Source organism: Hirundo rustica, chromosome Z (genome assembly GCF_015227805.2).
Source record: "Hirundo rustica isolate bHirRus1 chromosome Z, bHirRus1.pri.v3, whole genome shotgun sequence".
Classification (NCBI taxonomy): domain Eukaryota; kingdom Metazoa; phylum Chordata; class Aves; order Passeriformes; family Hirundinidae; genus Hirundo; species Hirundo rustica.
Window position 1 is genome coordinate 5,760,527 of NC_053488.1, and position 27,887 is coordinate 5,788,413.

Sequence of the window (27,887 nt, forward strand, 5' to 3'; positions counted from 1 at the left end):
CTAAAAGTAAAACTGTTAGGAAGCTGCCAAGTTAAAACATTATTTATGCTTATTATATGTGCTTATTATTCATACAGTATCTGTGAAGTTGTGAGGTTTTAAATATATAATCTATTCTTTTCTCTTCATGTGTGAGGTGCCTCATTCTCAGATTAATCTAGTCATACAGTCTGCTTTCAAGTTCTGCATCTGCAGGATTCCAAATTTTGCAAAACAAACTGGAGTAGGGGAGTGAGGAAGAAATTAATTCTGTGAATCTTCTAGTGTGCATTATATGTTGGAGAAATCCCAAGCTCCGTCTGGGACTATTAGCCTTCAGGAGTCCATCGATAAAATGGATTCCCCTGCAAGTCAAGTGAAATAAAATCTAAGCTGGAGACCTAATGCTCTGGAAAGGCTTAATGCTCAATTTGTCTTCAGCCCTAGATCTGAGACAAGCTTAATGTTGAACCCTAGTAATGCATGCATTTTCCCCCTACAAAAATGTTGTTCAGAAACTTGAAAAAGCAGGGAAGACACTTTCTGGGGTCTTTTTTTTTTTTTTTTTCTCCCTCCAGTTCATCGCCTGGGCTGGCAACATAAGTCTGACTACAGCTGCTGTATTGATACACTCTGCTAGCTCATCTCTAATTAGGAAAAAAACCCAAAAAACACAACTTCCTCAGCAGCAGTTAATCTGTAATAACCTAAAAAATAATAATGAAAACAGAGAATGAAGACATTTCCTTCTTTTTGCTCTTGCTCTGGCCATTTTTTTTAAGGCTCTTTGTACACCTTCTGAATTTTTTCCACTATTTAAAGAAATGCTTTAAAAATATATGTTCTGCAGGTCATTTCATAGCAACAGCTGTTAGCCAGATGTTTTCTATTGGGGATACATATCTGCCTCACTTTGTAAATCTGAGAAATTTAATTTATGCAATTTGTCTGTAAAAGAACTCAGACTAGTTTTAAAGATATTTTGATATTTAAGAGAATGTCTTTCTGTTACATTTCAATTGACAACTTACAGGTGATAGAAGAACAACAAACACAATAGTCATGTGTTTATCATAATGGAACTTTATATATTTTAGCTGAACTGACTCACAACATTCTCCTGGAATACTCCTAGTTGGAATACTCCAACCCTAACCAGCAAAAAAATTGCAAACGTCTAGGTTAAAGGCAACACTTGCCATACTCTCTCTGAAGTATTTCTGCTGAGGAGCATAATTTTGGCTTCTTCAGGGTAGCCAGGATTATCTCTACAATCAGTTAATGAAGCTGAGCATGAATTGTGCTGATGAGGCATTTCAGGGCATGGACTGTGTCCCACTTTGCGTAATATACGCATCATATCTATTTAATGGCTGTAATAAGGAGCTGGCCATGAAGCAATGCCACTAAAGTGAAGGAATGAAAAGTTTTGCACTGCATGAAAGACTTTAAAATAGGTTTATTTCCTTTTAAAATTTCTGAAGTGGACTCAATCTCAAAAATTGTACAAAAAAGTAGACAGGAGGTGTTTTTTTTTTTTTTTTTGTATGAGGAACTGGTGGTTTCTTTGTCTTGTTAATCCATTTCTAGTCTTCTGGTCAATGGTTACTGACTATATCATTTATTTGCATCCCTTGAACATGCAGTCTTTGTTGTTTCCACTGCCTTTCCTTTATACTCTCCCTTCCCTAGGATCTAGCCCTATTCTTTGCAAGAAAAAGCACACTGTCATTCATTTATTGTTATTCACTTTTCATGATTTGTCAATGGCTCAAGCAAAAATTTAGACATCTCTGGTTTTGATGACAAGGGTGATTAAAACTACTGTAGTTGTTAACTTTCATGATTTATGATGACTCAGTTAAAAACTTGCAGTTAAACCAGGTATTTATCAGATCTGCTTTTAGGGATTAATCTTCTGTAGACTACTTGTAGATTTTTATAACGTTAACTGAAGCATATAGTAATTGTCATTCTATGTGTAAGTTATGAATTGTGCTAGTTCCAGAAAAACATAATCACTAGTAAATAGGTAAAAAGAAATAGTTTGCTATTAACAATTAATTCAGAAGCCCCACAAAAAGTAATGTTTCATTATACAGTTGAACTTCCCCTAGTTTGATATAGTTTGAACTGTTAGCCTCAGAAGGTTTATTTAATATTCCCAACATTCATGACAAATAGATTTCAGTTGCTTTCAGGTCATATTATTTGGAACAAGGTGTGGGTCCAAGAAGATGCCTTTTCCCTATGCCTGACCTAAGCTGATCAGCACTTTGTGGAGTCCTGGAAAGCAGCTTTTATTTCCACCTGGGAATAAAATGATTTTCTGTATTTTGTGTTGGAGTAGATCTTCTTCTGCTCTAAACAGATCCCATGCTGCTGGCCTTTCTCTAACCCCTTGAACAGTGAAGTTTACATAACCTGTATTCTGTGTGGGATCTGTAGATCGTAGTACAAAAGATGGTAGATACCTCTGCTCCTACAGTTGACGAGGGGTGAGATTTTTTTTCTCTCTGGAAAAACTTGCAAGAATGCAACAATAAGAACCACAGAATCACAGACTATTCTGGTTTGGAAGGAGCTCACAAAGATTATCAAGTCAGACTCTAAAATCAATGGTGATTGAAGTAAATAAGCTCTAAAGATTTTTTCCTACAATCAGAGGAGGAAAAAGTGAATGAAAACCAAGAGTGAAGTCCATGCTCTAAAGATGAGCAAACACTGTTATTCTCATTTCATTATCTTGCTAATTTCTTAGTAATGGGATTTTTGTGGATTTTCTCTAATACTAAAAAGGGTGTCTTCCTTCAATCACTAACTAATAAGTTATGTCTCTTATTTATTTTTGGTGTAGACAAGAAGGATGTATTGGTGAAAACAGAGGAAAAATACAATATAATAAAATGAAAAGTTTTTACAAAATTTAAAATTCAGTTTCAGAGTGTCTGTTTGCTACTGACAGTGAGAAACATATTGCCTTAGTACATGTCATCATTGCAGCAGAGGAATCAATTCTTTTTATCCCAGCCATACCAATAAAATTGCAGAAACACCAGCTTTCAGGATTCTTCTTTTTACTTTTTTTCCAGCTTGATTTTGAAAGTAAATGTCTCCTATTCCCATTGTTCTTCTAGATTATGAAGAAGTTTAAGAAGTTGTCTTAGATGCTAATGGTGGAATTCTCACTGACTTCATCTAGGCTTCAATTCTGTCATGCAGTTCAGGAGAGTGCTATGTTTTCATTCATTAGGAGCCTAGAAAAGATCATCATAGGCCCTGGTCCTCTGTTTTGCTGTGTGTGCGCTGAAGGTTACGTGCATGCAGAGCCTCAGTGAAGCTGACAGTATTTCATGCTGTCACAACAATCTGCCCACCTTCTGTAACTGCAGGATCAGGACAATGACTTGTAAATTACAACACTGATGGGCCAAACTGAAATGCTAATTCTGCCTCTGAAACTCTGTGGGAATTCAGTCTCGTCTTTACCCAGATAGCTGTGTAAAGTGATGTTTGTCCAACCTATCTGGTACTAATACTTCAGAGGTAATTTGCTATATTTTTGGAAGCATTCACACAGCATTATGAGGCTGCCCTGAGACATCCAAATATTTCAAACTTACTGCAGTTATTTAGTTATTTGATCTAATCAATGTATGATATAATTGCTTTCTCTCCTGTAGGAGGTAGCACAGGAAAGATATTGCATAATTCAGCGCTTCTCTCTTCTGTAGTGACAGCCTGTCATTTCCTGTGCCGTGCTAGGGATTATGAATAGACAATGTATGTAGGCTGAACGTAGTTGCTTGGTAACTGTCTTCTTCACTTTCTTAAATGCAATGGCCTCTCTTCAGAAAAAGTCAATTAGTTTAATTTCTTCTGAATTTGAAGCAATAATTTCCCCTTTAGCTCCTCTGAGTACCTCAATAAATAGAGGGGGATACTGTTTGAAACTCTGAACTATTAATTTGCTTGGACTTTCTAAGGCAAGCCATCTAATAAATGTTAATGTGGACATCATCATAATCAGACTTTTTTCACTCAAGAGTTTACATATAGCATAGATTAAACTTTGAAATTATTATACACTAGATAATTTTTGTTTCACAGGAGTGAAATATTTGCAAATTTGATATTGGAGTGAAACATCTGCAAATTTGAAAATCTTCTATTCCAAATCAAATTTGTTCACCATTAACTACACGGACATTATTATGAATACACAGACAGATTTGCACCTTACTGTAAATGTTAAGGAAAAAAAACCCCACCAGGTTTAAAAATTTGCGACTGAAGTCTGAAAACTGTGAGAAATAATTGCTTAAGTGTGTGTGTTAAAAACCATAGGAAGTTAAATAGCCTAAGATGAAGGACTTCCAAAGTACAGGACGGAGGCACAGTCCAAAGTGGAAATGCTCACACCAAAGCAACCAAATGGTGGCAAGGCAGGCTGACCAGAGCAGGGAGAACAGATCCTCAGCTGCCTCCCAAGGTGAAAATCAGAAGACAAACAAACTCAGGTATATGGGTACCAATGCACACAGTCTGGGTAATAAATACTTGGAACTGGAGCTCTGCATCTTGTCAGAAAATAATAATATCATAGGAATAATTGGGACATGGTGGGACAACTCACCTGACTGTAGAACTGTGATGGATGGATATAATCCTGTGTGTTTTAAGCCCCATGAAGGTGTATCAAGCTCTGAGGGCTGACCTGCAACCTCCCAGAAAAGGCTTTAAAATAAGTGCGAGACAGGTAACCAGGTGTGCTTTGAAAAGCAACAGGTTTTAATTAGAGAAAAAATAACAAATGATATAAAACGAAAACAAAAGCCATGCACAGGTGCAGGGAAGCCCCTTACACCTGGCAAAGGCACCCCAAAAAGCACCGAGCACCTCTGTGATCTTTAGTGTGTATTTCATGATTTAGGAGGGTCTTTTGGCTTGCTGCCCAATAGAAACCAGCTACATTTCTGAGGAACAGCTAAAAGGTCCAGCAGGTTCCTCTGGCTGGCACTGGGCCAGTTATGATGAGTGAGGAACAGAAAGTTCTGGTGCTTCTTCCTTAAAAGTCTGGGGTGAAACTGAAACCCCTTTCCCAAAATGGAAGCATTTGCTTGGCTGTGGGGGTACAACGCAATAATGGATGGCTGTATGATGTTTCTTAAGCAAGATTCATCAAGAGAACCTGGTAATTATGGGGGATTTTGACTATCCAGACATTGTTGGAAGAATAATAGAGTAACTCATACGCCGTCCATGAAGTTCTTAGCATGTATAGAGGACTTTCTCATGAAAATGTTGAATGTGCCAGCCTGGGGTGAGGTGTTGCTGGACTTGCTACTTACAAAGGAATAACAACTTCTTTGTAATATCCTGGTTAGTCATGGCCTAGGCTGAGGTGATCACAATATCTGAGGACTTTGGAATGAGTCCTAGTGCAGAAGGTAAGTACTAGCACAAAGGTTTTAGAAGAGCAAACTTAATGCCACCCAGAGCTCAGCTGGGAGAAATTTCATGGAAAGCTTCCATGTAGGATAGCAGAGCTTGCAGGTGGTTCTGCTGGTAGTTTTTTGAGAATGCTCTTCTACAAGCACAAAGACAGCTCATCACCTCTGATGGTCAAGGGTGGTGAGTGGAGCAAGAGACCCTCTGGCTTAACTGTGAGCTCTTGAGTCTGCTCCAAACCAGAAGAAAATGTAAGAGATATGGAAAAGTGGACACTTCCAGCTTGTGCAGATGTAGAGTTAGAAAAGCAAAAGCTGACCTCAAATTAAAATTGGCCAGAGATGTCAAAAAACCACACGCAAATGTTCTTCAAGTACATAAGCAGCAAGGAGAAACAGAAGGAAAATACTGGCCTGCTGTTGAGCAGGAGAGTGAATCATTCACCAGAAATACTGCACAGGATGAGTTTTTCAAAACTTCCGTCTCCTCTGCCTTTACCAGCTCTGCTGGGCCCCTGGCCTCGGGAACAGCTATCCAAGCTGGTACAAAAACCAGTTTTTGTCAGTGAAGAACTAAACTTAGACCACTTCATGAGTATTTTTTTGGTGATGTGGAAGTCAGTGGAGTTATTTTTTTTAATTCATTATTTTTATTTATATAAGTAAAAATAAAGTTTCTACGTAGAATTTTGCTGAGTAAGAAGGAGCTAGGAATAAAATGCTAAAATTTAAACATTTTAACCTCACAAAAGCCTAGGGAATTGCCCAGTGCTGACATCTTTTCCAAAGCTTTATTTGGGGATCACACATTTAACAGGAAGAGTCCCATTATGTTTTATCAAAATAGCTACATTATAGTGTGGACCATGGAATTTATAACATTTCAGAAGCCAAAAAAAAAAGTATTGTGAATAAAATTAAACCTTTGTCAGAGACTGATATTTTCCTGCCCTCTATTCCTGGCTGCTTTTTGTTTTAATACTTAAAACATTTCTGTAGTTGTGAGTCTATTACCTTCCTTATTTTAAGTGCTTCTACTCGCTAATCAGCTGATGAAATCTTAAAAGATGAAAGGAAGATGAAATTTCATGTCATCTTCAAACTGTGAGACACATTTGCAGACAATTTTAAACTACTTTTATTACTGTTGTGCCCAAGAGTTATCATTAAGGTCTGCAAAAATGTGTATTTTGAAAGAAAGTGGCAGTTATTTCTAATATTTTAGTATTGATCACAACACATCAATGAATGTCCAACTTTCAAAAGATTCTACAGACTGTCGCAGAAGATTAATATTTTAAAAATTGCTCTTTTCTTCTAGGGATAAATTAAGGACTGATTAGAAGACACAAAAGGGCTGACTTGAAGTGGCTGAGTGCTTGTGCAACATACAGAGCAATGTTAGGAGTGCTTTCTGAAAAAGATAATGCCCAGTTGTGTGCTGTCAAATCATGGGGTTTTGTAAGAATGTTCCCAGGCACTTCAGAACTGTGTACTACAAAAGGTCATCTGTCAGCTATCCCTGACACAGTATGCATTCTGTGGTAGGAAAGAGTATTTCATACCAGGTAGACTAGTTTTGAAGAGTCCGTTTTTCTGAATTGAAAAGTCGCATCAAAACGTGTATGTGAGCTCTGCGGAATGTGCTTCAAATAATTTTGTCTGATCTCTGGGATATTTTCCAGCTCTCCTCCCAGAAATCTCCTGGGTGGACTTTGCAGATTTAGAAAAAAAGACTGTTGATTGCGAAAATGATGATGTGATGTCAGGAGCTTGTAAGAGATGGTCAGAATCTATTCTGCAGCTCGAAAGAACCTGATTCTTAATGTGCCCATTGGGGATCCAATAAAAGTCATTAGTAAATTTTGAAGTGGGTCCGCATTTTGTGAGGCGTTACTTTGTGCCTTGGCTTTTTGTGTTCACGCTTCACTGTGATGGGGAGGACAAAATGTTGCCTCTTGTTTTTGTTGTGACATCAATGAGAACAGAATGGTTGAGATAATTTCTATCTTTATAAATTCTCATGAGGTTTTTTTCTCAAGTGGATGCTCTGGACTATTCTTCTGGTTCTCAACTCTTGCTGAAGGGACACCCAGCAATGGAATGAAGTTTCTGCTTACAATGGAAATACCTTCTCAAAATCACACCTCTGAAGTGAATTATGAGCTTCCCTAATAAACTGTTTCTCTTTGAGGAGAGAGAAGAAAGTGGCTACGATTTTAGGTAGTAATTATGTTCTTCAAGGTGTTCACACCCTAAGCAGACAACAGCTCTCCTATATTTAACCACACAAGAAAGAGAAGCACTTCAGTATCAGCCCCCCACTCCCTTCTTACCCATATCTTTATCTGTAGTGTAGCTTTGGAGTTGGGGTGGGGGGTTGTTCCTGGCAAATGATATATGTGCGCTGAAAATATATTAAAACAACAACAACAACAACAAAAAGGTAGAGAAATATTACCTATAATCAGCTCTGGCTGTCAAGATTACATTCTACAGAAGAATAGTACATACAATTAAACCTTCCTGCCTTTAAGGTGGCTAATTCCGCCTCCAACAATCTCTAGGGCAATGTTTCTTATAATCACAAGTATAATCAGCTTCCAACAGGGTTTTATTATTGCAATGTCCTCCCAACTTCTACAAAAGCAGTGATTCTACACCATAATCAGTAGCCTTAAAAATTCCTTTGCAGAGAATAAAAAATTGACTACTAAATAGACCTTACCATGAAAAAGTTAAGGACTTCAAATAGCAAAGCATGGGATTTTGATTTTATAAAGTGCATAATCTATGTCTCCATCTTTCTAAACACAGGGAAATTTTATTATTTCTTCTTTTGCCCTGTCTTGCTATTTTCTTCTTCATTTACCTGTCTGCTGGGAGATAGAATAAAATAAAAAAATGTGTTGTGTCTGTGCAAAAATGTTTAATTAAATTTTTCATGTGACATTTGCAAGGAATACTTGAAAAAAGAAAATGAAATAGGAAGTGTTTTAATTTTAAAGATACCCATCATGGCTTTTCCTTGTAACCTTGTTTCTAAAATCAGCTACCTCATGAGCAATCACTTTTGAGGACAGTGCATCGGCTGTCTTCTCTTCAGCTGGGTTAGTGCTATTGAACTCCTGTCTCACTCATAAATCTGTAGCGATTTCAGTTGCATTCCTATGTACAGAAGCTGATGTAGGACACAAAGATAACCATACAGCACAATCATTGTCCAAAAAAGTAAAAAAATGAAGGGTTAAGTACTCCCATGTTGAGTTGTGACAATGGAAGAGCACAGTATTTCTGAGCACAAACATATTCAATGTGCGCCAAATATTATGACAGCACTTACAAGGAGAAAAGCATGTGAATGCCCATCCATCTCCTGCAGACCTTAAAACTGAGGCAGGGTGTACAGTGAGAACATGTGGATATCTTTCACTTCTTTTCCAGCTATAGACTGTAGGTGTTTGTAAAACCTCTGCAGAGATATCTAACAATTTTCATACCTCTGAGAAACTTCTGATGGGTTTAGACACAGAACAAGGAGCTCCTACTTGCTAGCTGTGTCTGATTTTCTCTCATCATAATCAGCTGTCTGAATTTGAAAATTTCCACCTTTGGGACTGTCAAAAATGGAGGGGAAGTTACAACCTTGACTGAGCCCCGTGCTAGTGCACAAACCTGACCTTATGGTGTGCAGGGTTCTGCCACTTTTGGCAGATCAGTGTTGCATTGGCTTTGCTGGCTTAACTTCGAGGCTGCAGTGGAGACTGGCCAGATCTTTGCGCCCAGCAGAATAGATGTGGACATTTGGTTGTATTGTGCAACCTCTGTCCTTTGTCCACAAATAAACAATGCTTTCAATTTAATGTATTTTATCTATTTTATGTATTTATGTATTTTATGTATTTTTATGTATGTATTATCATTTTATGTATTTTTATGGCTTACATGTCTGTGACAGAGAAGAATCAGTTTAAGAGCAAAACTGGGACTAAACTATGTGTGTTCTCCAAATGATAAATGCATTGGCAGAGATTATTGCTTTTGCGAGTACCATTACATATGGAAAACAAAATGACAGAACCTGGCAAGTATTAAAGAACAAGAGAAGGCATCTCCTCATAAATAGTACCTGTTTGTGGTGTTCAACTCAAAAAACCCACTTTTGGAGAAAAGGATGAATTCTTGGTAGTTGTAGTTCATGTACAAATATAATTGCTTTTGTGCTACTGTGCATTCTGCTTTCTTTAAATGTCTATAATTATGCTTTTGAGAACACTTCTCTCTTTCACTCCTATTAGTTGCTTGTAAGTTTATAATTCCCCCATTTTGTGTTTGAATGCTGTCATAAAGAAGCAGAACCAAATATAGATATTTTTAGACCAAGTCATTCTACATGAATTGCTAATTTAAGCTAAAGTGCCAGTGAGGGGAACATTTTGGAAATACCATAACTTTAATGACTTACATCAAGCTCAAAGAATGACTCTTAGTTTGGACAGAAACTGTTTTGAGGAGAAAGTTAGGGTGATTGCTTTTCTTTGCAACAGAGAGAAAATTGCTTATTTAACAATAAAAAATAAAAAAAATAAAGTATGCTTTAATAGGAGAAATACAAATCAGCTGTAGCTATGGGCTCAGGGGAAAAAATTCTAGGTTTTGACTATTTATGAGGGTTTTGACGCTGCTCATTAAAATCCCTGACTCCTCTTTAAAAGTAGATCATAACTTGAGGTCTCCTCAAAGTAAGGGCAGGACATTGTTTAGTACTATTGTAGAATGAATGCTTGCAGAGAACATTAAAAAAAATTTCATTGTTGATCTTCTGCTCTGGCAAATGCCAGGGTTTTGCCTCTGTGGAGCAGCTTAAGCTCTCTTGGTCACTTGACCCACAATGTCGATAAAGCAGGGAACAATGCAAAGACTGTTTCTTCTGTTACACGCTTGTGTGGTTTTTTCTGAAGGTGTCCAAGTAAAAAAGAAGGGATTAGGGATAGAGAAGCAATCTTCACTGAGACAATATAATCCAGTTTAAAAATGGGGGTTAGGTTGTTTTCTGATATAAAAATATGAATATGACTCTGTTTTTCTAAATGTAAAGAAGTCATGAGGCATATGGCAGGGAACACAGACAAAAAAATCCCATACTGGTTTTACTTTATTCCTTCAGACTCTTAGGATTATAATATTACTACCCATCTGGTACGTTGGGACATTTTTTCATACAATGTCGTGACTCTCCAAGCTCTTTTCAGGTTAGCATACTCATTCAAACAATATCAACCAAAGCAACCTGTACAGCAGCAGTGAAAAATTCATTCTTCTGTGTGAGAGACAATGGAACTTTAAAGAAAAATGAAAAGGTACTGCAATTCTGCAGAAGATAAAAAAGTAGTTTCAAGTGCTACACAGAAGTAGATTGTACACGTACTCTGGCTTTGTAATCTGTTAGAAAATAAGTTTGTAATAGTTTGTAGCTTCCACTTCAGTGAATTGTTTCACTGAAAATTTTCTGTGTAGGTGAAATACTGATTTGTTTGAAATTCAGTGTGATAATTCTATTCTGTATTGACATCTTCTGTTAATGAGATAATTCTATTATAACACCTGGTGGTCCTCAGATTTATCTAGACCATGAGATCCCTAGATCTAATGATTTTGACACCCAGGATACTTAGTAGGATGCTTTTTTCTGCTCTCCTTTTTGTTATTTTTTAACATTAAATTCTTGAACTAAGGAAGGCCCAAATTGCTAGAAATACATTACTACGAGGGTTTTTCCATGTTGCAAGTAGTTTATAAATAAAACAATATTGCAGTCAACTGATTTTGTTTTATTAAGTTCTCACAAAATAAATCATTGGCCTTACAGCTTTAATTTATTTCAATATATTCAAAAGAGCTTGTTTTTTTGTTTATGTTGTTGGGGCTTTTAAATCTGGGTTTCAAAATCTATGCAGAGGCTGCAGTTTAAGCTGTCTGATATATTTGTAGACAGTAGTTGTACTAATATGTTTTAAAATATTCTTTCATTGTTTATATGCACTGAATGAGACAGAGTACATATTCCAGCAGGAGATAAGTATGTGGGAAAATTTTAGTCATTGTTTTTCTTCTGTTCAGAAACTGAAAATTCATCAGGACAAATGGCTGTTAAGGATTACCATGAAGATTCAAAAAGAAAGGTAGACTTGCAGAAATCAAAAGTATTTCTGAAATTGCCCGAAGAAGACTGTGGTGATTGTATAAGCGGAGATAAAAAGCCATGTCCTGTAGAAGTACATTCAGTGGGAGGACCTAATGTTTATCCAGTAAGAGGGATTGGAACTTTCTGTCTAAATTTCAAAAGTTGAAATAAACTTGATTTCTTTCTGGTTTTTGACTATTTACATCTCAAATAGGTATATATTAATTGAAAACATATTCTTGCTTTCTTTTTGTGTAGCTTATTGTGTTCTTGAAGGATATATCTATTTTAACATGAAATAATGTTGGTGGTAGGCAACTTTTTATATTTTTGTTTTTCAGCAAGTGTCATTTGTAATACATCATTAAGATGTAGTAGTAGTAAGAATCACTCAGGATATATTTCCAACCATAAATATTGTGCAAGTCCTCCTATTTACCACTGCTTTTTTTTTGATTTTGAACTTAATGACATTTCCAGTGAGGAGTTTCCTTGGTATATTTCCTGACCGTTGGGAGAATACTTTGAATATGTTTTCCTTCTCATTTTCTATTTCTCTTGGTAGTCATAGTTAGTCAAGCTTTTAGTCAGTCAGTGTCCCCTCATTAGGGAAACTTTATGACTTGTTTTTAATTTTTAATTATTTTCCTTTAAACTATTATCTAGACTTGCTAAGCACATTTGCCTGTCTCTCTCATTTTGACTAGACGATTGTGTTGGGTTTTGTTTCTGTTCTTCCATTTACAGGATGGTGTCTATCATCAAATTTTACATTATAAAATCTGGAGTTTGGGTGTATATAACTGAGCAAGACTTAGCCCACCTCTACCTGTTTGCACAAAGGATGTATACAGGGATTGCAGGGTTTTTTCTTTTTGGATCCATGACAAAAGTTTTATTGGCATTCGTTTTTATGTCTGCCAAAAGGCTGTTTCTCAGAATAAAAAACTCCTGCAAAGGATAAAAACTCCTGCAAACCTTATAATTTCTTTGTAGTAATTTCTTTAGATATTAGTATCATCTTTCCATCTTCTGTCAACCATTACTTTCATATTGGATGTCTTGCATATGGGATAAGTAAGTAAGCAAGATGTTTGCTTCATTATTAATTTTCTTCATTATTTCAGATATGATTTTATCAAATAATATTACTCCGAAAATTACAATGATGCCTGCTGATAATACATGCATTTGTCTCCATTGATTTTCCGGGGTCCACTTGGACCTGTTGTGCTATTATACTTAAAATGCTTCATGTTTGATATTTACTGTTTTGACAATAGTAGACCTAAAAAAAGTTCGGACATGACTGTGCCATTAAATTATTTTCCTGTGTTGCAGTGACCTGTGGAGTTTCTACAGCTGAGCATTAGAGGCTCATTTGGGAGGTACAAGAAAGAACCATTCAATCCTGAGTGGTGTTTACGTGCTATGTTGTTACTTCCTAAACTGTTTAGCTGGCTCATCCTTAGTGTTTGTCACTGCAGTACCTAGCTCTGATGCCAATCATAGCATCCAAAGATAATAAGCTTGGAATGGACCTGAGGAGATCTTAGTCCATTTTCTGCTCAAAACAGGATCAGCTATGAGGTTAGACTAGCTTGTCCAGGAATTTATACAGTCAAGTCATAACTATTCAACATGTAGCAGAATTGCACACAACCACAAATGAGCTGGGGTTTGAAAGACCTTAGAGAGATTGCATATTCCAACCCCGACACCAGCTCAAAGCTGAGTATGTTGCTCAGGGGTGTGTCCAGTCCGGCTTTGAGCATCTCCAGATTTATTTTGGACGGTGTAGAGTTACTTTTCTGTAGAGCATAGGGCTGTGTTCTGGATTTGTGCTGTGGAAGTGCTGATAACACAGGGGTGTTTTCATTATTATGGAGCAACATTTGAGCAGTATCGAAGCCTTTCTGCTGCTCACATTACCCCATCAGTGAGGAGGCTGAGGGAGACAGAGCTGGCTCTACTGACCCCAGCTGCCCCAAGTGATATTCCAGAACACGGCATCATTCTTGGCACATAAAGCTGGGGGAAGATGGAAGGAGGGTATCTTTGTAGTTATGATATTTGTTTTCCCAAATAAACCTTACACATGATGGCAGCCATACATCCGCATAGATTCAAGGGGGTTCTCCTTCCCAGGGGGTTGACGTTTGCATTCATCCGTGCTGAAATTAACACAATCCCTCTTGGCACATTCTACCAATTATTCTAGGTCCCTTTGGACTCCCTACCCTTCAGTATATTCACTGGCTTGCTCTGAGACCTATTGCTTCACCTCTGACATGAAGCTAGCAAGAAGTGAGACCATCAGTGCCCAGCCATATCTGATGTTTTGCCTTCTATTTTATCAGTTCTCTTATTTGGTCTGGAATAATATTTAGATGCAGCTCTTTTTTTCCCCCCCTCAATGGCTAGTGAAACAATTTGCAATTTCTGATCTGCTTCTTGCTTTCTGACCTTTTTCTGCTCTTTCCTGTCACAGCTGTACTATAGCTAGTTACATTGTAGTCCTTATATTTTTAAAATCTGCATCAAGGAGCTTTTATATTTATTTGCCTGTGAGACGCTTATCAGACATTGGGTTAGTCCATCAGCTCTCTTTGTTGACATTATTGAACACTTACATGTACATTTAACATTGCTGGCTTCAAAAGTTTGAAGAATTTGCACACCAGGGGTTTGATCCTGTCAGTCCCTGCTCATGCAGACAGCCCCATCTTTCAAAAATGAAGTCAAAGGACGTATCTTGAATGAGGTAGGTTGGATATAGTCCATCACAAAAATACCCAGAAAACCTCAAAACACACTCCAGGGCAGGGAGGCCTTTTCAAGGAAGGAAGAATCTGCTCAAGACTATGTTTTTCCATATATTTCAGGATTCAATTCTTCATATTCAACTTCAGTAATAGTGAAACTCAAATCTGATTTGACAAACAGATGCAGGGTAACTGAAAATTGGGAGATTTAAACTTTATTAGCAAGAAGCATGTTGTATAGCATTCACTGAGCAGTAAGCAACATGAACTAGGCCTCATCATTGTCAATGAGGTACATCAACATGGACCATGAACATGGAAACATAATGGGATTTTCTAACCGGTTTCACTAAATAATTACTTACTGCTTTAAAATAACCCACAGTCTTTAAGTCTTGAAAACACTCATCAGGAAGAATTAATTTTATTTCTCTGCAAATATTTAATAAATATTACAGCATTTCCTGGAATATGAGCACATATATACCACATTTCCTTCTCTTTATTTGGGATAGGAGGCACTACAGATGGAATATAATGAATGTCCTATATGTGTATAGATTTGTTATCAAACATATCACAGAGAAACTTGCACTTATACCTACAAGTATAGTAATGCTTTCTCTAAGGTAATGGCATAAGGCAGAATTTATTACACAAGACAGGATTTCTGCTCTTTGCTGTTACACCACAGCGGGGAGACTGGCAGCAGTCAGTAAAAGATCCAGCTCTGCTGACGATATTTTAACTGTAGGTATAAATAAATAATTGTTCTTGTTAAATGCATCCACCACAGGAAGCAACACAGCCATGAAGCTAGGTCAACAAGCACCTGCTGTAATTTCACTGTGTGTCGGTACAGTGGCATTTAATACGGATTTATCGTCTGTTTTCATTGTGATGTCCAATTTTAAGAGAGCTTATGTTGTTCCTTGAGTAAGATACTTCCCTGTAGCATGCAGATGACGGCACCCAGAACCTGACAGCATGGAATGGCTGTTGGTAGGAGGCACAAATTCTTCATTGCACTGTCAGTGACCTGAAACAGCATTGCTTGTCCACAGTAGTCTGCCTAAGTGTGCTCTTTTGTCTATTTCACCCTGCACAGGATAGACTTGTGTTGTAGCAGAATAAGGAAAAGGGAATAAGGAAATAAGGAAACCTTAGTGTTTTTAAGAAAAAAGTTATCATTCTTTTCGGGACACAGAAAAAGCAAGGTCTTGAAGTGGCTTTCCCACATTATTTAGAGTAGACTGGTCCTTAATGTTGAGTTTCTCCTCCCAGTTTCATAGTTTATTTAAAACATTTCCTATCTTTGGCATTACAACATATCTTATAGAGTCTTGTGCCTGTATGTGACGCCAAAATCTGTCCCTTTACCAGAATTAGTGTTTCTTGAAATACTTACTTTTATTAATGGCATTGGATCTTTCCACGAATGGTCAGAAAAAAACCAGCAGTGAATTCTCACTGTAAATTCCCTCTCTGAGTTAATTTCCACTTCAGATCATCATCCTTGCAGGTAGTCTGTTTAATGCCAGACACTATCCCTTGCCCTTTAAAGGGCAAGAAATCTGCAATGTAACTTCACTTTTGACTTTTGATTCTGTTGCATTAGAGGACTTGTGAAGAGGCAAATGGGGAGGAAGGAAAGTTACATTTACACCTCAACAGGAGTTTTTGTAGTGCCATTCTGCCCGGCTGGCAGAGCAGAACAGTCTCTCGCAGTCTATCTGACTGGCTAATGGTTCAATTGCAGTACACATCCTTTCTCTTCTGAGTAGCTGTGGGTGGGTGCTGAAAACAAAATGTTATGCTTGCTGGCAGTGAGCAAAGAATGTTTTCAGCTGTAGTGTAACAAAAAGTTTGTCACACAATTTGGCAGTGAGATTTATTTTAGTACCACATTACTCTCAGAGGGATGTAATTATGGCTCAAGCAAGAGTTCTTCCAGTGATTTATGGCCTCCCAGAAATTACTATTTTGCCTGGTATTTTCCTTCATGTTCTTCATCAAAAGTGATAATTTTAATGGGAAAATTTAAAGGGAATACGTTCAATTTTTTTTTTTTTTTTTTTTTTTTTTTTTTTTTTTTTTTTTTTTTTTTTTTATGATAAAATGTCCTTCTCCTACTATTAAAAAAGAAGTTAAACTTTTTAAGCTGGGGTCCTTTGAAACACCTACATATTTTTTCACTAAGGATATTTTCTTCAAGGCTCAATATTCAGAGTTCAAAAAAGTGTACCTTTAAATGAAAGGTTTAACACAGATATTATAGTCAAATATTAATACATTCTCTTACTGCTCTTCTAAAGAAAAAAAAAAAAAAAAGAAGTGAAGAAGAAAAGACAAATTGCATGTCATTAGCAAAATAGAGCTCTTTTGCACATTGGTTCAGTCACCATACAAATAAAGACCACAAATTCTTCTCATGCGTCTAATGGTAGAAGAAATGAGCCGTTATGAAAAAAATTTGCCTCCAGTAAAATCCCACAAAAGATCCTATCAAAAAGATGACAAAAGAACACAAGAGGAGTCAAGGCATAAATTTGGTAGTAACATATGGATGCCCAGAAAAAGAGCAGATTATAACCTGACATTAAAATGGGGGTTTTATTAAGTAGAGTTAATAAAAAATCTAGAACCCACGTAAGTTTTCAATTAAATTATGAAAATTTCCAACCCTCTATAGTGATAGAGAAAGCTACAGATGCCTTAGTAAGGAAGTGCCTGAGAGAACCAATTAGTATTAAGTAGAATAAATTCATAACAGAGAGGAAAAGTCAGAAATGTCAGCATTCCTATATTTCCTGTTATTTGTGAAAGAAGATGGAAGTATCTGGGGTATGATTTAAAAATGGTAGTTACATCTTTAGATGGTTAAAGGAATATGTAAATAGGTGTGAATGAAAGAGCCTTCATGTAGAAAACGTGTTGAGAAATAAACCTGGCAGCAGAGAGAAAGTGCTAAGAATAGTCCATCTGATAAATAGTTTGTTTAATATCCCTGAAAAACTTTCAGCAGCCTGGAATTAGTTCAAATTCATCTTTCTCTTTGTTTATTTATTTTAATTTGTGTCTTCTTTCATGTTGCTTGTATGAGTTTTACTGAATATTTCCAATTACTGAGTCAGGTATGAAAAATTAATATAAATTATGAGGCACAGAAATTTGCAATAAGCGCAACTGGACTCTCATTGCTGTCAACAGGAAATAATGTTAATTCTGGTTTCCTCCAGGCAGCATCCTGCTTTTTAAAAAAAACCTGCCTTGCCTTGTTACTTTGATATCTTGATACAACCTGGATTATTTTTAATAACGACCATTACATTACCTCCTTTTACAGGCCAGGGGAAGCAAGCAAAGTAAGTGCATTTTTTTTTTTAGTACTGCAAAGTCTACTATCCCAGTGAAATTCTGATTTTCTTAAATTCTATGGCAGATTTGCCACTTACTCTCTCAAGCCCATGGTTTCACCTTGGACAGATTCTTGCTGACAAACCAATGAGGGATGAACTTCCAGCAAGAACTTCCAGTAAAAGGCGTAAGAGTTTACATGTTCCTTGGTTATGAAGCCAGACAGTGCCTTTGTAGTTACATTTACAGATGGTCTCCACCCTGTAGGTGATGAGTCTTCCTTTGATTAATTGCTATGCAAATTTCAGAACAATGTCTAAGCTTAACTTGAATATGTCGACGATGAAAAACGCAGGCTAGGTTTTTGTAGTTGCTGTTAATCATTCCTCCTGTTAAAATGCTATTTCCTAATGTTATCTACTATCTACTTTGAAGCTTTAGGCTTTGGTCCATGTTGCCTCCATATACGTTAAAATTAATCAGGTTTTGTGTTGTAGCTGTTGCTTTCCTTTTCTGATGAAAGATTGATTTAATGAGAAGATGTGGAATTTTTTTTTTTTTTTTTTTTTTTTTTTTGCCATTTTATGGGCTTCTATGGGCTTTTCTCTCAAATTTTCATTACTACAGTATGTGAGACACACAATATTCATGCCTTTACAGAAACTTATTCTAAGCAGTTTATAGCCTTCTCCATAGCTAGTGAAAAGGCTTCACTTTTGATTAGAAAAATAGCAATTGTTTCAATTTTGACTAATTCTCATCCAGAACTCTAGAACCATGCTAGGCCATGCCACTGTTAAAAATAATCCCATTCTATAATAATCCTATAAACTATTATAAAATACTGTATTTTAGACTATGAACAATGTGGTGTTTAAAAAGCTGATGATTAGCAGTTTTTTAGCCTGTTTATATAAACATGCAAATAGCACCAAATAGCACTATCACTAAAAAAAGAAAGAAAGGGGATTTTTATTCATATTTTTAATGACGTGTGGGTCCAAGCTTGAATTTAAATGTTTTGCAGTTTATAAATTTCTGTATTATAATGAGTTACGGTAATAGTAGCATGAAAACCATAAATGTATTTCATAATTTTCAAATATCAGTCTTAATATTCAATATGTCTTAAGAATATGAAAAGGGTTGTATATTTCTAAAATATTTATTTTTTCCATATACAGCTTAGCAAACTGACATATTTATGATTTTTTTCACTAATATTTAAAGACAAACAATTTAATTTACATTTTTAATTAAGCAGTTATTCCATAGTAATGACAGACTGTGTTCAGATTTCAGTAGCTGTTTATTTAAAAGAATAATGAAGAAAAATGCACTGATAATAAAAATATATATTTGACAAGATGCAAAGACTTGCTTCTTTGGGGAAAGGGTCTTTTGTAGCACAGTTTTTGTTATACCTGAAAGCAGGCCAGATGAATATTTGCCAAATTCTAATAAACACTCAGTTCTCAAATTTGTGGTTAAATATCCAGTTGCTTAGGTTGCTTCCCTGCTGACCCAGGTGAGAAGTGATTGGTAAGTGACTGTAATTACTGATATTTCAGGCCTTTGTTAAACCCTTCATTTCATGCCGTTTCTTTACAAAACAAAGTTGGGTTATAACAAAGGCTAGAATAGTTCAGTTTTAAGTACTTACAGTTAAAAAGCTGGATCAAAAGCTTGGTCACTGGTGGAGCGAAATATGGGAATCACTAGTTTAAATATGTTAGAAATACTTGATTTCATGTCATACGCATAATGGGTGATGTTGGAAGGGGTCTATGGAGATACTGGGTTCAAGGGTCTGTTTGAAATAGGACCATCAAGAGCAGGATGCTCAGGGCTGTATCCAATTCAGTTCAAAATATCTCCAAGGACAGAGACCCCATAGCCTCCCTGGGTTTTGACAACACTCACAGTACAAAAAAATAGTGGATTTGTCTATTTTTTATAAACGTATTTTAAAGATTTAAATTGAATATCTTATGATTGTCTCTTTAATGATTGTTCTTGCTCTTTGTTTTCTTAATGGCACTGATAAAAATATCTCATGTGGTAGAAATGGAAAAGGCCTCAGAATATTAATTTTTGCATCCTCTGAATTCAAAGCAAGATAAATCCTACATAAATAATACCTCATACCTCACATAGGTATTTGTGTAAACAAAACTTATTCAAAATTCATCCAATCATGAAAATTTCACAGTCCTAGGTCAAGTGTCCCTGTACTTCACTACCTCACCTTGAAAGATTTTTCCTGGTGCTTAAGGTGATCTCACTTAGTGTGGCTGCCCCAGTACTTCTTGTATGTTTCATAGGGCCATGGAGAAATTACGATTACATTCTGGAAAACTTTTTTGTGTATTTTAAGACTCTTGTCCCAGTTCTCAGTCATCCTTCTGATGCCATTTTTCTGAGCCTCCCATCATCCAAGTTACTCTTTCATGAGCTTTATTTTCTGAAAGAGTTATGTCCTTCTTGAGGTACTATACAGCATGCAACATGGTACTAAAGGTGAGGCTAAATTGGTAATAATAAATAGAAGGTTTTTCTTCACCTGTCCTGCACGTTGGTTTACCCTGCTTTGTGTGCATGCATTTCATATGCTATTCATGTGTGTGAGTTTAGATTTAATTTAAAATCAGTGGTAGGCAATTAAAAAAAAAAATACTCAAACAGTTATGTATGCAGGATGCCTCTTGCTCTGTAAAAGGGCAGTTCGAGACTTTCTCATCATCGATATATGGCTTATGGGTTATCTACATTTGAACTTAACAAACTTCAGGTACTGATATTCGTAGGGTATTTGGACTTCAGAAAGAAGTCTGGAGACAATCTCTTGTGCATAGGTGGTGATGGGAGGCTGATGGCTAACTGAGTCATGCTTAGTCCCCTTCAAATATTAAATGTAAAACTTTCTGGTGTGTTTAAATAGAGCATTAAAGATTTAGACAGCAAATAAGAACTACAAGAGAAGTTTGAAAACACTTGTGTTCCCTAGATTGAAGAAAACTGAGAGGAAACAGTTATTTAGCTATTTAGTAGGGAAAAGAGCTTTAAAAGGAGAGCAAGCTACTCAATCCAATTGCTTTAATCAGTCCTTAAGGTCTGATAAAGAACTAAAGACTTATCAAAGGAGAACATTGAATAATTTAACTGGAGTATGCAAGCAAACCAAAAGGAATAGTATTGCTGGATGAATTGTTTAGAGTCAATGCCTATCTAATTAAGTCTTTCTTTTTTTTAGCACATTATCTGTAAAAAAGTTTAAAGAAGTACCTTGATTTATTCCAACATCTTCAGAGACAAGAGTGATCCCAAACAAGTGAAGTTTATAGCAGGCAGAGTGTTTTTTTTTCTTTAATGTGTGATCTGGCTAATCATTGGCAGACATGGAGAAAAATCCCAGAAAGTTTATTTCTGATTGTATTACTAAATAATGTTCAGATTGACAATGTGATTGAAAGCATTTCGTGTGTTTTATCTTTAGAGAGTGGCGCAAGGACTAATGTCTTGATTAATGTAGAAAAGGAAAAATGCTGTGCTTCATAACAAGCCAATTAGGGTAAATCATAGCAGAGCTAAAAGCATAAGAAAGAGGCAAAAGAAAAGGACAACATCTACAAGTAGGGAGATGTGACTTAGGGAACCCCATAGTCCTTAAGTATGGGCGCACACTGAGTCTCCTCTGTATTTTTGGAAGTATAGACTTACAGTAGGTCTGCTTGAAACAATCTAATTTTTCTCTATTTTGTCCTCTATTCCTAAGCCTTCAATATTATGCTTCCATGATTTCTAGCTGCTGTTGCCTAAAGACTATTTCCACCTGTACAATGGGCACTCACTTAGTTGGAGGCACTTCTTATCTGGCCTGAACTGCCATGTTTTTTGCAAGCTTTTTTTCTTTTTTTTAATACAGCTTCTAGTTGTCTGCTTTGAAAGGTTGGGCATGTTGGTTTCATTTACTTTTTGAATGTGAAATGTTTATTTTTTCTTATTTCAAAGGAATTGGCAAGAGTAAAGTAAGGATGGATGCAGCTCAGGTAAAACTGGTATTCACTCTCAAAGTAGTGAGTCAACAGTGCTTCACATGGGGACTGAAAGAGAACTTGGTTTAATTATTAGTACAGGAAAATGTAGAAAATCAACCTGTAAGACTGAGTACAGCATCTGGGAAACAGCACCTTATTGCTGGAAATTATTACCTGAATTTGTCACTTTCTACCAACTCAGGCAACCCTAGCTAGACCATCAGGTTCTGAATTTCTGAACTACACCAGTGTTCCTTCTCTCATTTCCCAGAAACATATTTTGATAAAAATGAGGCAAAAATTTTAATTCCAGATTGAAAATTCACATACTGACCCAGAAGAAAGAAAATATGCTTAGACGAGGCAGCTCAGAAAGAAAAAAAAGGAATCTTTAAAAGCACCCAGTCCTTCTTTGGCATTGTACTTAAGCTTGTTACAGAAACAATAATAAAGAACAGTTTGATACAAAGACCTATTTTATGAAAGACATATTCAGAGCAGACCTAAGAAAAATAACTGTATTTAGTCTTTTTAATTTCTAAAATAGAGGCAGCCTTTGATTCACTATTATTTCATTAACTGTTGTGATCTGATTTTTTTCCCTCAAAATCCTATGGATTTATTTTTCTGACACTTCTGACTTTCTTACATTCTTTTTCTGGTTCTGTACTTCAAAAAAGAGGTCTTTCCACTAGAGTGGTTGCCATAAAAAAATTTACAGATTGGCAAAAATTAAGGAGTTAGTGTTGAAGATGCACAGAAAGCAGAATGCACAATGGAAAACAAACTGCAACAACCTAGGTAGCTTGTGACAAACACGCTACCCAGGGAAAAAAATGATGTCATAATGAAAATTTTTTTCTTTACTTCTGTTTATTCCTACACTTCACACTCTTGATCGTGAGTGGAGCAGCAAGGCATCTGGCAATGCCAAGTTAACAGCTCATGTCACTTGCAAAGATTTGTTTTTGATAATTCCTTAGTTTAATTTGGAGCGTAAGGATGACAGGGCAGAGATGGGGGCAGGAACGCCTCTGTTGACAAGAGAGGAAAACTTTAATCCAAGTTAGGGAATGGTGAGCAAAGCCTAAAGAAAGGTGTAGGGAGGCATGATAGAAGGTAAGGAAGTGCCTGGGGGCACAACACGGAGGAGGGTCTCCAATTTGCAATCAGTAAAGAGTGTTACTGGAGGCCTATCTTGGACTCCTGCCTATCAGTTTACACAGCATGGGAATCACTACAGCAGAAGTCAAGGTGCTGCCGCAGAGCTTTGGTCTCATTGGGATCACAGATATGGTTTGCTTGAATAGAATGTTGTAAAGAATGGACTATGAGTCCACACAGATGGGGAAGTCAGGGAGGAGGAGTTGCATTACACACAAATGCACCAAGGCCAAAGATCTTATTGGCGTTCTGTGGGTGAAGGAGCATTAGAATCAACTGAAGTGACATCATGGAGGGTTTTGACTACAAACAACCTAATAACAAGAAATTGATAGGGCTTTCTTTAGAAAAATGGAAAAACCTTACAGGTGCAGGCCCTGATTTTAGTCAGAAACATGAGTTACGCTAACAACTGCCAAAGGATGTCGAAACCATTCTTGGCTTTGAAAGAAGTTGTCTGCCAAGGAAAGCTAGAGCCTCCCTTGGAATGGAGAATGTAAACCCCTTTCCCTCCAAATTATTATAATTTTGCAATTAGGCTCTTTCAGGCAAAGATATGGGAATAGGAGTAACAGTTCTTTACTAGGAATATCAAAAAACCCAGAAAATACAAATGTAGTAGTAAAAAAAAAAAAACCAAAAAAAACCAAAAAAAACCCCAAAACCACCAACAACAACAACAAAAACACAAACGAGAGAAGCAAGGAAGCAAACAAAAATCCTGGAAAAACCCTGAGTCAGGGATATGACCTGACACCCTGTTGGTCAGGGTGTTGGAAGCAGTCCAAACAAGTCCTCCTGGAGTAACAGATGAGGATCTGTGGGTTAGAGGTGGTCCTGTAGAAAGTCCAGTGGGGATGAGATGGGTCCGGTCTTCCTCTGGGAATCCAGAGGAAAAACAGAATACCTTGTGCCCTTCAGTCCCAGTTTTCATCTAGGTGGGAACAGTTGGCTCCTCCCCCACTGTGTGGAGCATCTCCCAATGGGATGATGGAATGTGTCATGTCACTGGTGGGCCCTAATGGCCCATTATCAGAAGATGTCCCCCTGGAGGATGGAGGGGTGGTGACAGAGATAAGAAACACTGCCCCACCTGGATTTAATGGCTGGGCCATTATCAGAAGGCATCTACTCCCCTCCCCCCGGAAGGGTTAAAGAAGGATAAAACATCTCCCAAAACCCAGCTTTCAACAGATGAAATAGAATACACATTGTTAGGTTACGTAATCCAATACAAGGCCAAAGCAATCCAGGAGATTCCTGGAGTACATTTAATAAAATTTCTTGATGGATAAGCTGACTAGAGAAGATGGTTTCCTGGGCCTGTTCCCCTCAGAAAGAACTGACTGGGAATGCAAAGATCATGGCAATCTTGCCTTCAGCCATTGTGAAATGGTACAACCTAAGATAGATACTGAGAGAATTGAGCAAGACTAGTAGCATAATTACAAACATGGAGTTGAGAAGAGCAGAAGCATGTCTGACTGTTTTAACTTGGTACTAAGCAACATTTCTCTCATTCATTCTACTTAGTTGCATTTGTTTTGTGTCATTTATTGGACAGACAAATATAACTAAAGCTTTAGATTCAGACTTCTACTCACATTTTTACAATTGAATATATCTACTAAAAACAAAGCCTCTTTGAAACTCATGTATTTATTAATTTTTAGGGGTTTTCCCCCATCTAGTATTTTCCTTCTTTCTTTATATATTTAAAAGGAAATAATTTCATTCCCTACATGGAGAAGGGATATGAGTTCCAGGTACATATTTCCTAGTTCCACATCATATGAGCACTACATAATGAAATGCCACTGAGGAGAATGAATGAAGAAGTCAAAAGCTGAAATGTGGAAATGAAGTGCTGTAATTCTGAGGAATCCACACACTGCATTTCCCTTGTTTATGAGGCGGTCGTACCTTCCAACACTTGGAACCAAACCATGTAAGATGATCAAGGGGTGCTGTGTGTCAGATGTACTCCTTAAGAGTTGCATATGGTTTGTTCTGAAACAATTTTTCTCCACAAACTTTTCATATGGAATGATGTCTAGAAAACCTCGCTGAGGCTACATTTCTAGAAGAAAGATCTGTATATAGACAGATGAAATTTCAGCTTCTTCCAGCTTCTGAATAAGTGCTTTATTTGGCAGTGGAAATTAAGAAGCAGAGTACTGTTCCTTTTGACAATGTTTTCTGGGACTGTGGGTAATTTTCTAAGCCCTACTAGTAGAATTTAGTTTCCAGAGGTAAGTTATATGGGGAAATTATTCTATGTGACTCCTGATTGAGTTCAGTATGAGAGAAACTGATCATGGCAGGTCCACAGGTGGCTCAGTAGTTCCCCGGTAGTAGAAATGTAGAATCCTGGCAATTACAAAGACAAAACTTGTAGGCCTCTAGGTTTAGATAGTGAATTTTAAGGGATTTAATTTTAGTATTTTGAACATGGATCTTCATGGTGTCAAATAAGTAGGTAGATGCCTTTAACGTCTCTAAGACTATAATGTGAATAGAGTGCTCTTGTAATCTAAGAGATCTTAGAACAATAAGAGATTAGAAAGAAAAATGTCATTTTAATATATGAGCTTCTTCATGTTATTCTCTTCTTTTCTGAGCCACTTATAAGCGTTTGGTTTTTGGGGTTTTTGTTTGTTTGTTTGTTTTTTTCCCTGAAGTACATGCGATTGGAAAGGCTGTAGCGTGCTGAGATAAATTCTGTGGCAAAGAGAAATGAAGTACTGATACCAGTAATCAAGACAAAATTCTGTGCAACTCTAAGAAACCGCAACAAATTGTCAGCTTCAAGTGATTCCTTCCACCCACGCTCTTATTATTGTCTGTTGTGGCACAGAGGGAAGAAAAAGGATGGGAATAAGTGAACATTTCAGTAAGGTTGCACCTGCAGTATGATGCCGCAATCCTGTGATCTCTGAGCCCTTTCTCAAGTACTTATTTTGTGGTGCACTGACCTTTTTTGAAGTAAATTGCATATTCTTAAGAAAGAAAAAGAATATATTAGGCCTTTGACAAAAGGAAATTGAAATTATAGGTACATGCTGTTTCATGCCTTGGCATCCTGATGGTCTGAGATCGGTTGTAGATCTTTTCTGGCCCACATTTATATTTCCTTTCAGTAGAAGTCTCAGTAGAATCTGAGAAGAAGGGAGTTTCCCTGTTATCTGATGAAGAAGGAAAAATCGTATGTATTAGAGATGATGAACTGTGCATTGTGTTAAGTGGTTTGACTGAGTATATTGTCAAGAAAAAGCCTAATGAACTCCAAATTCAGCTTTCCTCCTGCTGGCTAATAGACAGAAGGTGATCCTGCCATTTCAAGAACTCCAAATCCCTTATCCAGAGACTCAGGTGAGGTCCATCAAACAAGGCAGGTACAAACTGAATTAATTGAAGTGTTTTCTGTAGTACAGCTAGAAGAGGTTTAAGACTATTTGGTTTAAATATATTTGATCTGAAGAAACTGAAATGCAAGATGAAGTTGCAATAATCAAAGAAATTACAAGACTAGCTATTGATGTGAACCTGATCAAAGTGTTCTGTGTAGCTAATAGAAGTACTATTGCTATGTACTCAGCTGAGAAATAGTTGATAAATCGTTATAAAAGTGCATCAAGATAAAATGGTGGGTCTAAATAGCATACTGTACTCCTTGTGCTGGCCTGGATGGGAGTCGTGTTGGGTTGACTTGACCCTGTCATGCTGCCAGATGCCTTCTAAAGCTGCTGTAGCACTATCCTCCTCAGCTGGACAGGGGAAAGAAAACATAATGAAAGGTTCACGGGTTGAGATAAAGATCATATCATTGAGATAAAGATCATTACCATCATGGGAAAAAGACTCATTAACTTATTGCAAATTATTTTATTTGATAACCATTTAAGAGTACGGTAATGAAAAATCTTAAAACCACCATCCCCTAATCAACTTCATTCCTGATTTTCTGTACCTCCTCCCCACCAGTGGCACAGAGGAGTGGAGCATTGGGCTTGTGAACCAATTCCTCACATGCTGCCTTTGCTCTTCTCCTTACAGGGAAGACTCATTACACACTTTCCCTACTCATGTGTGCAGACTGTCTCACAGCCTTCACAAACTTCTCCAATATGATTCCTTCCCGCAGGCTGCAGATCTTCACAAACTGCTCCAGTGTGGGTCCCTCCCACTGAATGCAGTCCTTCAGAAATACACTGTTCAAACCTGGGTACTCTGTGGGGTCACAAGTCCTGACGGAAAACTTGCTCCAGCATGGACTCCTCTTTCCACAGGTCCACAGGATCTGCCAGCAAACCTCTTCTAGCATGGGCTCCTCTCTTCAGGGGTCCACAGATCCTGCCAGGATCCTCCTGACTTGTGTTTTCCATGGGGTCACAACCTCCTTCAAAGACATCCATCTGCTCTGGCATGGGGTCCTCCATGGGCTGCAGGAGGATCTCTGCTCCACTGTGGTCCTCCATGGGTTGTAGGGGCACAACTCACCCCTGGGGTGGTCTGCACCCCACGCTGCAGAGGAATCTTTTCTCTGGTGCCTGGTGCATCTCCTGTTCCTCCTTGTCCACTGACACTGGTGTCTCAGAGCTGCTCCTCTCTCAAATTTTCACCCTCCTCTTGGGCTGCAGTTTCTGCTGCACAGTTTATTCCTGCATTTCTTACTTATGTTATCCGACAGGTGTTTCTGCTGTCACTGGTGGGCTGGGCCTTGGGCAGCAGCAGATCCATTTTGAAGCTGGCTGTCGCTGTCTTTGTTGGCTACCCTTGTAACTTCACCCTCACCTCTTCCAACCCTCCAGTACCCCAAACCTTGCCACCCAAATCCAGTACAAGGGTAGACAAATAACAGCATCATAATCCCAAATGTTGCAGCACTATGGTACGGCTTGTTTTTATATAGGTGATTGCTACCAGCTTTGAAGTATCTTTATATTTGTTG